This window comes from Schistocerca serialis, chromosome 1, assembly GCF_023864345.2.
Source record: "Schistocerca serialis cubense isolate TAMUIC-IGC-003099 chromosome 1, iqSchSeri2.2, whole genome shotgun sequence".
Classification (NCBI taxonomy): Eukaryota; Metazoa; Arthropoda; class Insecta; order Orthoptera; family Acrididae; genus Schistocerca; species Schistocerca serialis.
The window spans coordinates 371,493,970-371,506,693 of NC_064638.1; the positions used below are offsets into that span (position 1 = coordinate 371,493,970).

At 42.2% G+C, this 12,724-nt stretch overlaps 1 protein-coding gene across 1 annotated transcript in view; it reads right to left on the reverse strand.

The window, feature by feature from the left end:
- The window catches only part of LOC126470639 (leucine-rich repeat serine/threonine-protein kinase 1), a 375,607-nt gene that overhangs the window by 210,727 nt on the left and 152,156 nt on the right, over positions 1-12,724 (reverse strand). The gene's annotated exons all lie outside the window — the stretch shown is intronic.

Here is a 12,724-nt window from a genome sequence, read left to right on the forward strand (position 1 = left end):
CCCGCGCCTACACTTCAGCAAGATAGTTTTCTTTTAATAGGCGAGAGTTTCTACTGTTTTCTTCGAGCTTGCCAAACCCTATCTTGACCAGCAGGGTCGCCGGATCTCTCCACAGTCGAGAACGTTTGGAGCATTAAGGGCTGAGTCCTCCAACCGTCTCGGGATTTTGACGATCTAACGCGCCAATCGGACAATATTTAGCACTATATCCCTCAGGAGGGCGTCCAACAACGCTATCAATCAAGGCCAAGGCGAATAACTGCTTGCATAAGGACCAGAGATGGACCAAAGCGTTACTGACTTGTTCCATCGGTGAAGCTCGTTTCCTTGAATAAATCATCCCATTTTTCTAAAACTATAGTCATTTATTTTTCGGTACATGTTGATCACATCTACCGATTTTAGTCCCATTTGGATAATTCCTTCGTGGTGCGCTTTTTTTTTAAATGTATTTATGGTTCAAAATGGTTCAAATGGCTCTGAGCACTATGGGTCTTAACATCTGAGGTCATCAGTCCCCTAGAACTTAGAATTACTTAAACCTAACTAACCTAAGGACAACACACACATCCATGCCCGTGGCAGGATTCGAACCTGCGACCGTAGTGGTCGCGCGGTTCCAGACTGAAGCGCCTAGAACCGCTCGGCCACTCCGGCCGGCTATGTATTTATACACTCGACTGTTGCGAAATATTTCCTCAGGAGTTGTGGAGAAAGGTACCGCATAATATCTAATAAGCTTTGTGAAGTCTCTAGTATTCCACAGTTTGCGAATGGTGTGGTGCATATGAAGATTTGTCGTGTAGGTATCTTTGGTGAATGTTCGTGCAATCTAGCGTTGCAGGAATGTTATGGATGTGTACGAAAATGAACGGAAGATTCGGGGTGGGACAGTGTCAGCAAAATCGTACCCTCGTGAAGTATGCACACAGACCGTTGAATTTAACCTACGCATCAAGAACAGATGACCCTCAACAGTGCAATTCTTAATCTCTTAATAGGCGAAGATATTTAGATTTTAAATCATCGATGCCGAATGAGCTACACGCCAGCACCTTTCCTCCTCTAGCTATGAAACAGAGTTTCTTATCGCTCATTCTGGGAAAACTTTCCCGTACAAATACTTACCGTGACGCGAGAAACCAAGTAGGAAGTAAAACATTGAAGAATTTACAAGTTGTACAATTTTATGATCGAAACACAAAAGAGTCCGAACTTTGTAATTACGACCAACACTGGTAAGTCCTTATGCATCTACGCGGCATAATGCGCAGAATGTGTGTTGCGAATTCTAAGCTCTTCCCGGTTGATACGCTCTTCGAATAATTTACGGTAAAATAATTATCAACATGAATTGTGTTGGATGTTGGCAGTCTTAATACTTTCCACACTTGGGTGCTGCCTGATTACAAGCGGGCGCTGAGTATTCGACGCATCGACCGCCGAACAGGTTCCGAAGTTCCTGGTATGCCGCGTATCGTCTGACATACAGCCGCAGATCGGCTGCAAGAACGGAGACGAAAGCTTCCTACTCGGCTCAACCCCAAACCAATGCAATGATAATAGTGAGCTGTTGAGCGTACACTAGTGTAAGTATTAATGTACAACTAATATGCAGACCAAGTGTGCGTAATTGGTTCCCAAGCACCAAGCAAGCGAATCACCCAGGATTCAAACGAAGGACGATACGGCTGTCATTGTCGAAAACGTAAACAGTTTTAAGTCATTCAGTCTAGACGTATACGTTGCGAATTAAAGCAGTTCCGTAATTACCTGTCACGATCATTCGAGCCCGGATGCTAAATTACAATCTCCACGCAGCAAATCTTCCTGCTCCGACACTAATCTGTAGGCCTGTCTTGAAAGTGCTATACACGAGCGCCATTTGTTCAAAACTTCGCTAAACTGGGAAAAGTATAAGGCATGTGGAGTCGAAAGGAAAAGGGTTATAGACAAATTTTTCTTTTACTTATCGCCATTTGAGCAATAAGGCATTACAGTCAGCCCAGTGTACGTAAAAGTCACAGTTTGTTCTAAACCTATAAGGTCAAAATTATACTATGAACAGCAGATGATCTTAGTGTGGATATTTAGCAATAATGAAACGTATGAATACGTCAGTCATAACGAGAACTTTGCTAAGCAACGCATATGAGGCACGCGTTTATAAACTGGCTATGTTTTATAAAACAAGTTACTCACGCAACGACGTTGATGCCACATGATGAGTTTGCTGTGAAGTTTTCCACAGGTTACAGTTCATAACTGGTAGTCGAAGATGGAGCATTATTTGCAGGGATGTATTTAACGCACGATGCAATAGGACGTGGAAGGCTGAATAAATGTACAGAGAAAACTTCAACAGTCGCCATCCCAATTGGAAGACATTAACCGCCCGCCGAAAGTGGAAAATTACAGGAAACTGTACATTTAAAGTCAAATTTTTCTACAAAGAGTTGTAGAATTTGAGGAAAATGAGTTTGATCGTGTGGAAGAAGAACAACAACCACATGCCAAATTTTCTGTTAAATGCGCGCTACGAAGAATATAATGTGCAAAGCACTGATAGAGCGGTAATTATATCCAAATCATAGACCAAGTGTGCAAGCAATTAGGCCAAATTATTTTGGACACACAGTTTGGTTCTGACAACCGATTATCTTGCACGGGGCATTTTTTTTTATTGTTCATGGTTGACGTCTCTTCCCAGCCGTTTTTGTGTATTCAGTTGCCGCAGTAACCATGTCTTTAATCACCGCGACAAGCTCATGTCAGATCAACAGTAATGGTTCTCAGTCGACTTGTAGGGCGGACGCAACATTAACTAACAATGTCTTATATATTCCCAAGTCGTTGGAAAATTGCACGCTAACAGGTGTTCATTCGAAAGGTGCTACGACACTCACTGGCAGACCTGAATCCCCCTTACCCCCAAATATAACGTACCGTCGCCCGTATGCATAACACGGCACGGATGATTAGGTTTTTAACAATAAAAATAAAATGTAGGCAAATGTGCACTAACGGTGTCTGCACCCCTTGAATTGCATGTTTTTGTTGTTCTTGCCTATTCGTTATCTTTGATCGTAGTCAATCAACTAATAGTATACGATAGCCAATGAGAATCGTTCAATGACATATAATCCTGGTTGTCACAAATATTTGGTGTGTTTTTCGGAATATGTCGCGATATTCGAAGTGATGGGTAGTTCAGCTAAATTTAAGTTGCTGTGAGTGACACAAAATAGCAGCTATCTTCATTTAAGAAGCATAGGAAGTTACGAACGAACAATGGGATTTGTTATCCACGTCCGAGTCATGATACATCGCGTTCACTTTGCAACATTCATTACGGGAAGCTTCAACAAACAGCAATATGCAACGGAAAAACCAAGGACATCTTATTTGCACTTTTGCCAAACTGTATGAAATGTTTTAATATAATTGCAATATTTGTTTACATTCGTGATTAGTGCATTTTTTTGGGGGGGGGTAGGGGGGGGGGGGTGGGGGCTCGTTATTCCCATGAATCACCAACCACTAAGTCTATGTTGGACATTGTACCTCTTATTGTCCGCGAGAGGATGTTTCAACAGCCGGCCGCGGTGGCCGTGCGGTTCTAGGCACTCCAGTCCGGAGTCGCGCTGCTGCTACGGTCGCAGGTTCGAATCCTGCCTCGGGCATGGGTGTGTGTGATGTCCTTAGGTTAGTTAGGTTTCAGTAGTTCTAAGTTCTTGGGGACTGATGACCACAGCAGTTGAGTCCCATAGTGCTCAGAGCCATTTGAACCATTTGATGTTTCAACATGAGATACACCACTCCACTTGGACATTAATGTCCATCAGGACATGAACAACTGATACCTTCGTCATTAGACTAGGAGGTCGTGTTCCATGGTCAAAGCGAAATCATCCTGCTCCTACGAATTTTTTTCGTGTGGATTTACATGAATTTTTTTACCTTACCAAACCAGATACAGACTGAAGAACAATTTATTCCAATAATAATGATGTGAATATTTCAATAAAACTGTACCACAATTTTACATTCAATTAACGTACAATCGATTTCAAGGCAGGCTTGAAATCGATTTACATTATATTTGAACATCAAAATAAATTGTGGTACAGCTGTATAAAAGTATGCATGCTCCAACCACAATGGAATCCGAGGAAAGACGTAATGAAGAATTTGTTGGCACGGTTTTAGCTGTTTATACGGTATATACAGGGTGACACAGAACAACGAGAATGTTTGAAATTAGTAGTGGCAGCCATGGGCAAGAGGCAGCACTGCGAGTTCGTTACAGTTAGCGAGTAAACAGTCCACCATTTCAGTAATCATGGATCAGTGGAACGAACAACAGCGTGTGTTAGTCATAATAAATGTTTTATAAAAACAATGATAGTTTGGTAGCGGCGCAGAGGGAGTTTCCGTCAAAACACGCGATAAAATGTTGGATTAATAACTTTGAAGAGATTGGATCTGCCCTTAAGAAGAAACCAACAAGACGACCAAGAAGCGTGCATTGTCCAGCGAACATTGATGTCTTAACGGGGCCCACGGCGTTCAATGCGTAAGCAAGCAGCAGTGGTTGGAATGGCCCGGGAGAGTGTTCGCAAAATTCTACATCTTGATTTAAAATTTCATCCATGGTGCAACAACTGAAGGACAGCGATCATCGGTTACGATTAGGATTGTGTCAACAAATGATAACAAAAATAAGTAATGAAGATGAATTTCTAAACAAGTTGTGGATAAACTGCCTATTGGCTTCTGTCTCGGTTCTTCGGCCGACGTTCATCTAATGATTTTGCTGACGTTTCGGCAGCACGAGTGGCTGGCATTGTCAAAGCTTCATCCCCACATTGCCGGTGGTAATGATTTTACTGGCGTTTCGCCAACACGAGTGGCTGACACTGTCAAAGCTTCACCCTCCATTGCCGGTGGTGAACTGGCAATGGAGGGTGAAGCTCTGACAATGCCAGCCTTTCGTGCTGGCGAAACGTCAATAAAATCATTAGATGAACGTCGGCCGAAGAACCCGAGACAGAAGCCAATAGGCAGTTTGTCAACATGTGGCCACGAAAGCCTTAACAAAGTTGTGGATGTCAGATGAGGTACATTTTCATCTCACAGATTATGTGAATAAACAGAACTACCGTTACTGGGCAAACACAAATCTTAATGACGTTCATTAGCACCATTTACACGCTAGTAAAGTGACAGTACGGTGTGGTGTTTCGTCACATGTGGTTACCGGACCGTATTTTTTCGCAAATGAACAGGGAAACACAATAACTGTCAATGCCGATCGTTACGTGGAGATGTTACGAACTTTCGTTACACCTGCATAGAACAACTGTCCAAATTTTCAAGAAGTCTGGTTTCAACAGGACTGAGCGACATCACACAATGAACGGCAATCAATGGCATATGTGCGAGGATTATTTGGCAACCGTGTTATCTCACGATTCGGTAACATTCCCAGACCCCCTAGGTCGTCAGATCTATCCGTTTGTGATTTTTTTCTTGTGGGGCTACCTCAAGAGAAATGTCTAAAGGACTCGACCAAGAATCATGTATGAGTTAAAATAGAGAATTCGGGATGCAATTCGCAGTATCCCAGCTGAGAAGTTGCAGCGGCCAATGAGGAATCTCAACATCATATTTCACGAATATATTCGTACAAGACGACGCCATCTAAAGGACGTAATTTTCAAAAAATCAATCTTTCGTAAATGGTAAAGTGGTAAGGTTACAATTACTATGAATTCACTTTCTTTCCTTTAACACTTCTAGTTTTATGGATTGTGGAAATGTTCCCGTTTTTCAGCGTCACCCTTTATTATCGGAATTTGGGAGAGTAGGGGGAATTTTTTTATGCATCGTTATAATGCATACACTGAGGTTGGCGATAGTCACCTTGATCAGTTCCAAAGAGCTTGTCACTATAATTTGTAAACTGTCTACATCAATATGAAACTAAATAACATTTCAAAAAAGTATGTCTTTATGTCAAAGAAATCAGTTTAGGAGGCTCTGCCGTCCCATATAGTTTTGACCCCCACGGTTTGTAACATCCTGTATTTCCGGATCGACGACATTAAGTCCATAGTCGTTGTCTGCACCAATTGATACTGACATGTCATACCTAGAGCTCGATAACTGCTGAAAGTTAGAATTATAACTTGAAAGGCTCTACCTGAATGTGCAAAGCATCCATGCTCTCGTCTTCTCTTATTTATGCGATTCAAAACATTTTCTCAAGTACGCAGCGGACTGCAAACAGAAAAGTGAAACCGCGAGTTGACCAACGAAAACAATAGAAAGTAACGTGGCCGCACTTGAGGCGGCGCCTGGGCCGCGAGCCTGCGACCGTGCTGGTTAAACGCATTACGCACATGCACGGGTTCAGCCTACTGTCGGCGGCGTGAGCGTGTTCAACGAGTATACTCCGTTCACGCGATGGCAACGGCCGCTCCAGCTGTTCGATGAGCCACTCAAAACATCTGCAAAAGTACACAAGTACCGAGGTAGATCGACTTGGCTTCCACTCTACACAATGCAATTATTATTAGTAAACAAAGAATATGGGCCTCATTCCGTTTTTTGCGGCTGTTATAGAGTCTTACTTGGACCAGACGCGTTTCGCTTTATTTAAAACATCTTCGGTTGTCAGTTGTCACTTTTTTGGTTCCTGTATTATTTATATATGTTCTTTTACACACGAGTAATTTACATGTAGAAGAATGCGTGGAAATACAGTATCAGTCAAAACACTGACCACTGAAGATGCAGTCGTAAAAGATGGAATAACTCCAATATTATTTGCAAAACTCCGACTGCGGACTGGGGACCACAAAAACAAATGGCTATATATGAACAGCAAACTATTAAGAGTCGATCAATGACATTGTTCTATTCTTCGTGGGACGAACCATTTACTACAAAAAGAGTCGTAGAGAAGCAACAACTTCATTCGCCTTTAAATGTATTTGAGGCGATCAACAGAAAATTATTATTTTTTTGACTGGTTTATAATGGAATTTCATGGTCTTACATATAACACAGTTTCTCAATTTTAACTTCAAATAGATGTTAGTAAAGATGATTTTTGCATCTAGCTGCTATGCGCAAACCAGAGCGAATCGAGAGATTGAGTATACTGTCAGAAATTTTTAAGCCGTACTTGATGAAACTGAAGTTTTTGACAAGCACTCGTTTGATCCTCATACGCTGATCTAATCGTTTCTATTGCACAATGAATGCTTTCTTTTAAATTATACATCTCGAAGTACTACACCGCAGGAAAAAATGAAAACGTCGGAAAAAAGTTCAAATGTGTGTGAAATCTTATGGGACTTAACTGCTAAGGTCATCAGTCCCTAAGCTTACACACTACTTCACTTAAATTATCCTAAGGACAAACACATACACCCATGCCCGAGGAAGGAATCGAACCTCCGCCGGGACCAGCCACACAGCCCATGACTGCAGCGACTAGACCGCTCGGCTAATCCCGCGCGGCAAAACGTCGAAAACATGTCAACTTATTTACTTTTATGTTTACGAAGCTGGCAATTATTCCTTGGCCAAATAAAATAACCTACTCATTTCTAAGCTACATTATTATATGGCAATGAAACGATGTGGATCAGGCGTTGCCCTGTCTAAAGTGGTACATCTGCATGGCAGATGAAAATGAAATACCTAAGTCTTCTGTAACAATATAAATAACAAAACATGAAACTTCCTGACAGATTAAAACTGTGTGCCGGACCGAGACTCGAACTCTGGACCTTTGCCTTTCGCGGGCAAGTTCAAATTCAGATGGCTCTGAGCACTAGGGGAATTAACTTCTGATGTCATCAGTCCCCAAGAACTTGGAACTACTTAAACCTAACTAACCTAAGGACATCACACACACCCATTCCCGAGGCAGGATTCGAACCTGCGACCGTAGCGGTTGCGTGGTTCCAGACTGTAGCACCTAGAACCGCTCGGCCACTATGACCGGCTCGCGGGCAAGTGCTCTACCAACTGAGCTACCCAAGCACGACTCACGACCCGTCCTCACAGCTTCAATTCTGCCAGTACCTCGTCTGCTACCTTACAAAACCTCACAGAAGCTCTTCTGCGAACCTTGCAGAACTAGCACTCCTGGAAGAAAGGATATTGCGGAGACATGGCTTAGCCACAGCCTAGGGGATGTTTCCAGAATGAGATTTTCACTCTGTAGCGGAGTGTGCTCTGATATGAAACTTCCTGACAGATTAATAAATCTAATAACAAAGCATATTAGGAAGCAAATTACAAAAAAAGGGACGTGAATAAATAAAGTTCCTTATGACAAAATACGAGCTGTTTCTTTAAGGCCACAATACCCTGTGTGGCGCGTCGTAGTCACAAAAGAAAACGTACAATCACGTGTTCTCACCATACATACGGCTTCAGCGACTACAATGCGGCCAATCGAATGTTTGTCGATGCGAACAACGTAAAACCATGCTTCTCGCAAGATCGTTGCATAAGTCACAAGGCTACACAAGTAATCCATTCTGACAAATCCCTGCATTTAGCTGTTACCTGACAGCGCCTACAACGCGCAGCGGCAGTTACATTTCGTTTGACGAATAAACAGTTTCTGATACGACCCGGAAGTTTTTGGAAACAACATAGTTGCCTATGGCGTTTATCTGGTAAGTTGCCTACAATTTTCTCCGACTTCAAGCCGTGTTACTTTTGAATAGGTACTCGAGTTTTTAAGGATCTGCACACATTTGACTGACTGCCGGAATATTCTAGCACTGGAGTTTCTGTTCAGATGTGACACGACTTGGAACAGGTACAAAATTTATACAAAACTCTTTCTTTTTGAACATAAGAGAGGCGACGTAAGTGAAAATATGCTCTAAGAAAGAAAAACGACGCAGCACGAAGGAGTTCTGTAAGTTGATGACAAACAAATTTATACAGGTATCAACGGAAATTTCAAAACTGAACTTTAGCGGCCAATGGATGAATGTACGGCGCTGCAGCGCAGTTTCACCGTGCAGCTGGAAGGAGAGTAAACACGGGACACGTCGGTACCAGGGTACATAAAGTCTTTGAGACTTTCACTCCGGGCACTCAGTTAAACAGCAACTATGCTCCGCAGACAGACACGTCAGCCATACACGTAGATCTCTGCATTTGAGAGAGGACGTGTAGTTGGGCTCAAATAAGCCGGTTGAAGTAATCGGCGAATCGCTCGACATATGAATAGAGGCAATACCACTACTCGATAGCAATTAACAATTCAGGGAGAAAGCGCTCATGATGGAAAACTCAAATAGCGGTTGTCGCAAGCTGTATGTGTAATTTGCTAAAATCCTGGTGAATTTCTGTCGTTACGTTGGAACAGAATTTGAGCATTTCTCCCATCGACTGAATGTCCAACGACCAATAAATTTCCCACCTTTGCTACTATGTTCCGTTCTCTTCCTTTCAGCTCTCAGTAACCGCATGTATGTTGACCCTAATTTCCAAAAAGTCAATGCTGGTGCGATGTATAACGTGTCTATTAATTGTTCATCAGCAACATCCCAATATGACATTTTTTACATGGAGCAAGTATGCTACTGTAGAAAACTGCAATGGCGTGGAATGGTATCGCTGTTACCTCAACATTTCATGACTACTACAGGTTCAACTGTCAGTAATTTAATCTTTTTGTTGATACTTTAATATTTACATACGTCACTAGCTCGTAGTTCATTATCGTACGCATCTAACACTTGAGCGACTGCACCAGACTCTGCACCAGACACAGCGCACGTTATATAACTTCCATTCAGGCTGGAAAAATCTGAACGAGTCCTTTCTAAAGGACTTCTTCCCACATTCCAGACTACTGCCTTACCCCTTATATAATAAAACTGGATGTTTGTTGGCACTGTACTTGCGACTCTCAAACTACAATTTTCCCTCTGACCTCTCGTCCTTCATAGTATTTCTCTGGCACGTGATCAGATTTTTTACGAAACTCTGTTTATGGCGTCATTAAACGTGATCTATATTTTTATTTGTTGTTCTATCTATCCTACAACCTGACCTATTAGTCCGCTAAGATGTTGGAACTGCTTCAAAAATGCTGCTTGCTCAGACGAAGGATAGGCCAAAGGAATTCCATCTCCTTATAGCAGCAGTTTTTATTATGTTTGTCGTAGGCGTACGCAGCCTCAAAATTAGTCGAGGTTATTCCCACATTTGCTTGGCAATTAATACTTGCTCATCAACGATACCTGAAACTCATTTAATTCTTCATCTAATAGTTAACAGCAGTTACAACAGAATACCGATTTGCGGGTAACTAACCAGATTTACTATTTCATTTTTCGTACATTTCGATGGTCGTCTAAATCGTCGTCTGACGCTTGAAGATGTGTGTTATCACTTGTGTGCACCTTGTCTGATCTCTAACCAGAAAATTGCACTCGTAAGCCATTTCGAAAGGCCTAAAAATCACAACAGTTGTAGTATTACATCGTCCAAGTATCACTTGTGTTAAACTTCGACGACAGGTGTTAAAGACAGGCAAAATAATCTTATACTGCACTTTGGCAGTTTTCAACGTAATACCTATTGCAGACTTAACGTCAACCAATAAATGAAGAACCGTAGTTTAGTAAGTGAATACTGGTCCTATTTCAAATCGTTATTGGTGATATCTTCTACAATATTCTGAAGTACCAATGTTCCCCCTACGGGCAATATACTAAGTGTATTCACGCAATCCTATGCGTGCTTTTAAATTAATAACATGGCACAGAAACAATTCATAAAACTTTTTGTCCATAAGAACCAGTTTCACGCAACAAATGCGATATGACACCCGCTAAATCTAATACTCACAGCAAGGCCTCAAAATATGTGATTCACGATAAATGCAATGAGCATTATCGAGTTCGGACCCTCTTCACACTTTCATCACTTGAGCGACTACACTAAACTTTTGAGGTTTCTCGACTTCCATAATTGTCGTCCTTCACCGATTTGATGAATTCATTTGTAAAAAGAGTTAAATTAAACAAAATTGAACTGAATAGCCATATAAAACAAACGATAATTGATTTTGCGGCAATTACTGAACCTAAGAAAAACTGAATGGAACGTAAATAAAGAGTGTACATAAAGTCCGGGAACACTTTCAGTTATTTATTGCACAGGAACCAAACACTGTACTGTACAGTTATCATACATATGTCATTTTGATGAGAAACCTTGAAAGTTTTTTTTTCCCTTGTATACCACCACAGCGGACTTTGGTCATTTGCCGATAGTCAGCGCTAGTCGCAAAAATGACGAGTTCAGGTGCGGTGCAAGGTTTGTGTGTGTTGGAGTTCGACAGAAACAAGTATGCTACAGCTGTTCAACGGATGTTTAGAACCAAGTACGGTAAGAAGCCACCAAGAAGGAAGGCCATTTACCACTGGCACAACAAATTCGTTACGACGGGTTGCTTATGCCCGGCAAAGGGAAGCGGACGTCCCAGTGTGAGTGAAAATGTGGAGCGCGTACGAGAGACATTCAAAAGCAGTCCAAAGAAATCGGTGCGCCGTGCAGCCCGTGAACTCGAAATGGCTCCAATGACAGTGTGGAAAGTCCTGCGACAGAAGCTGTCTATGAAACCATTCAAATTGGAGCGAGTGGAGAAGCTCAATGACGACGACAAATACAAGCGTATTGAGTTTTGTTCGCAGCTGCAACAATTGAATGAGCAAGGGGATGGCGTTGTTGATCGCTTAATTTTTAGCGACGAAGCCACTTGTCACACTAATAGGAAAGTGAACAGGCATAATCGTCAAATCTGGGGTACAAAGCATCCATACGAATGCACTGAATTTGAGCGTGATTCCCCAAAGCTAAATGTTTTTTTTTGCCTTGTCACGTCGAAAATTGTACGGGCCATTGTTCTTCGCCCAGAGCACTGTCACTGGATACTCATACTTGGACATGTTGCAGCAGTGGCTGATGCCTCAAATGCAATCAGTCTCTCCATTCATCTTTCAGCAGGATGGGGCTCCACCCCATTTTCATAGTGAAGTTCGTGGAGCTGCCGCATCGATGGTTCTGAGCTCTATGGGACTTAACATCTGAGGCCATCAGTCTCCACATCGATGGATCGGCCGTGGTACAGAAGGGTATAGTTTCATGAAATGGCCTTCCCAGTCACCAGATCTCACTCCGTGTGAATTTTTTCTATGGGGACACATTAAAGATCTGGTGTATGTACCGCCTCTACCACGTGATGTAGCAGCGCTCTGGGAGAGAATACGGGGAAGCGACTGCCACAGTCGACGATGCCAGGCTGGGAAGGGTATGGCAAGCATTCGATTACCGTATTGACGTCTGCCGGGTCACTCATGGTCCACATATCGAATGTTTGTAAAAAAAAAAAAAAAAACCTTTCCGAATTTCTCTTCAAAATACAAATGTATGACATCTGTACAATGCTTAGTTCTTGTGCAATAAATAATTGAAAGTGTGCCCAGACTTTACGTACACCCTGTATACGACAGGCGACATAGCAATGTATAGCGGAGTCCAACAGATATATATATATATATACACTCCTGGAAATTGAAATAAGAACACCGTGAATTCATTGTCCCAGGAAGGGGAAACTTTATTGACACATTCCTGGGGTCAGATACATCACATGATCACACTGACAGAACCA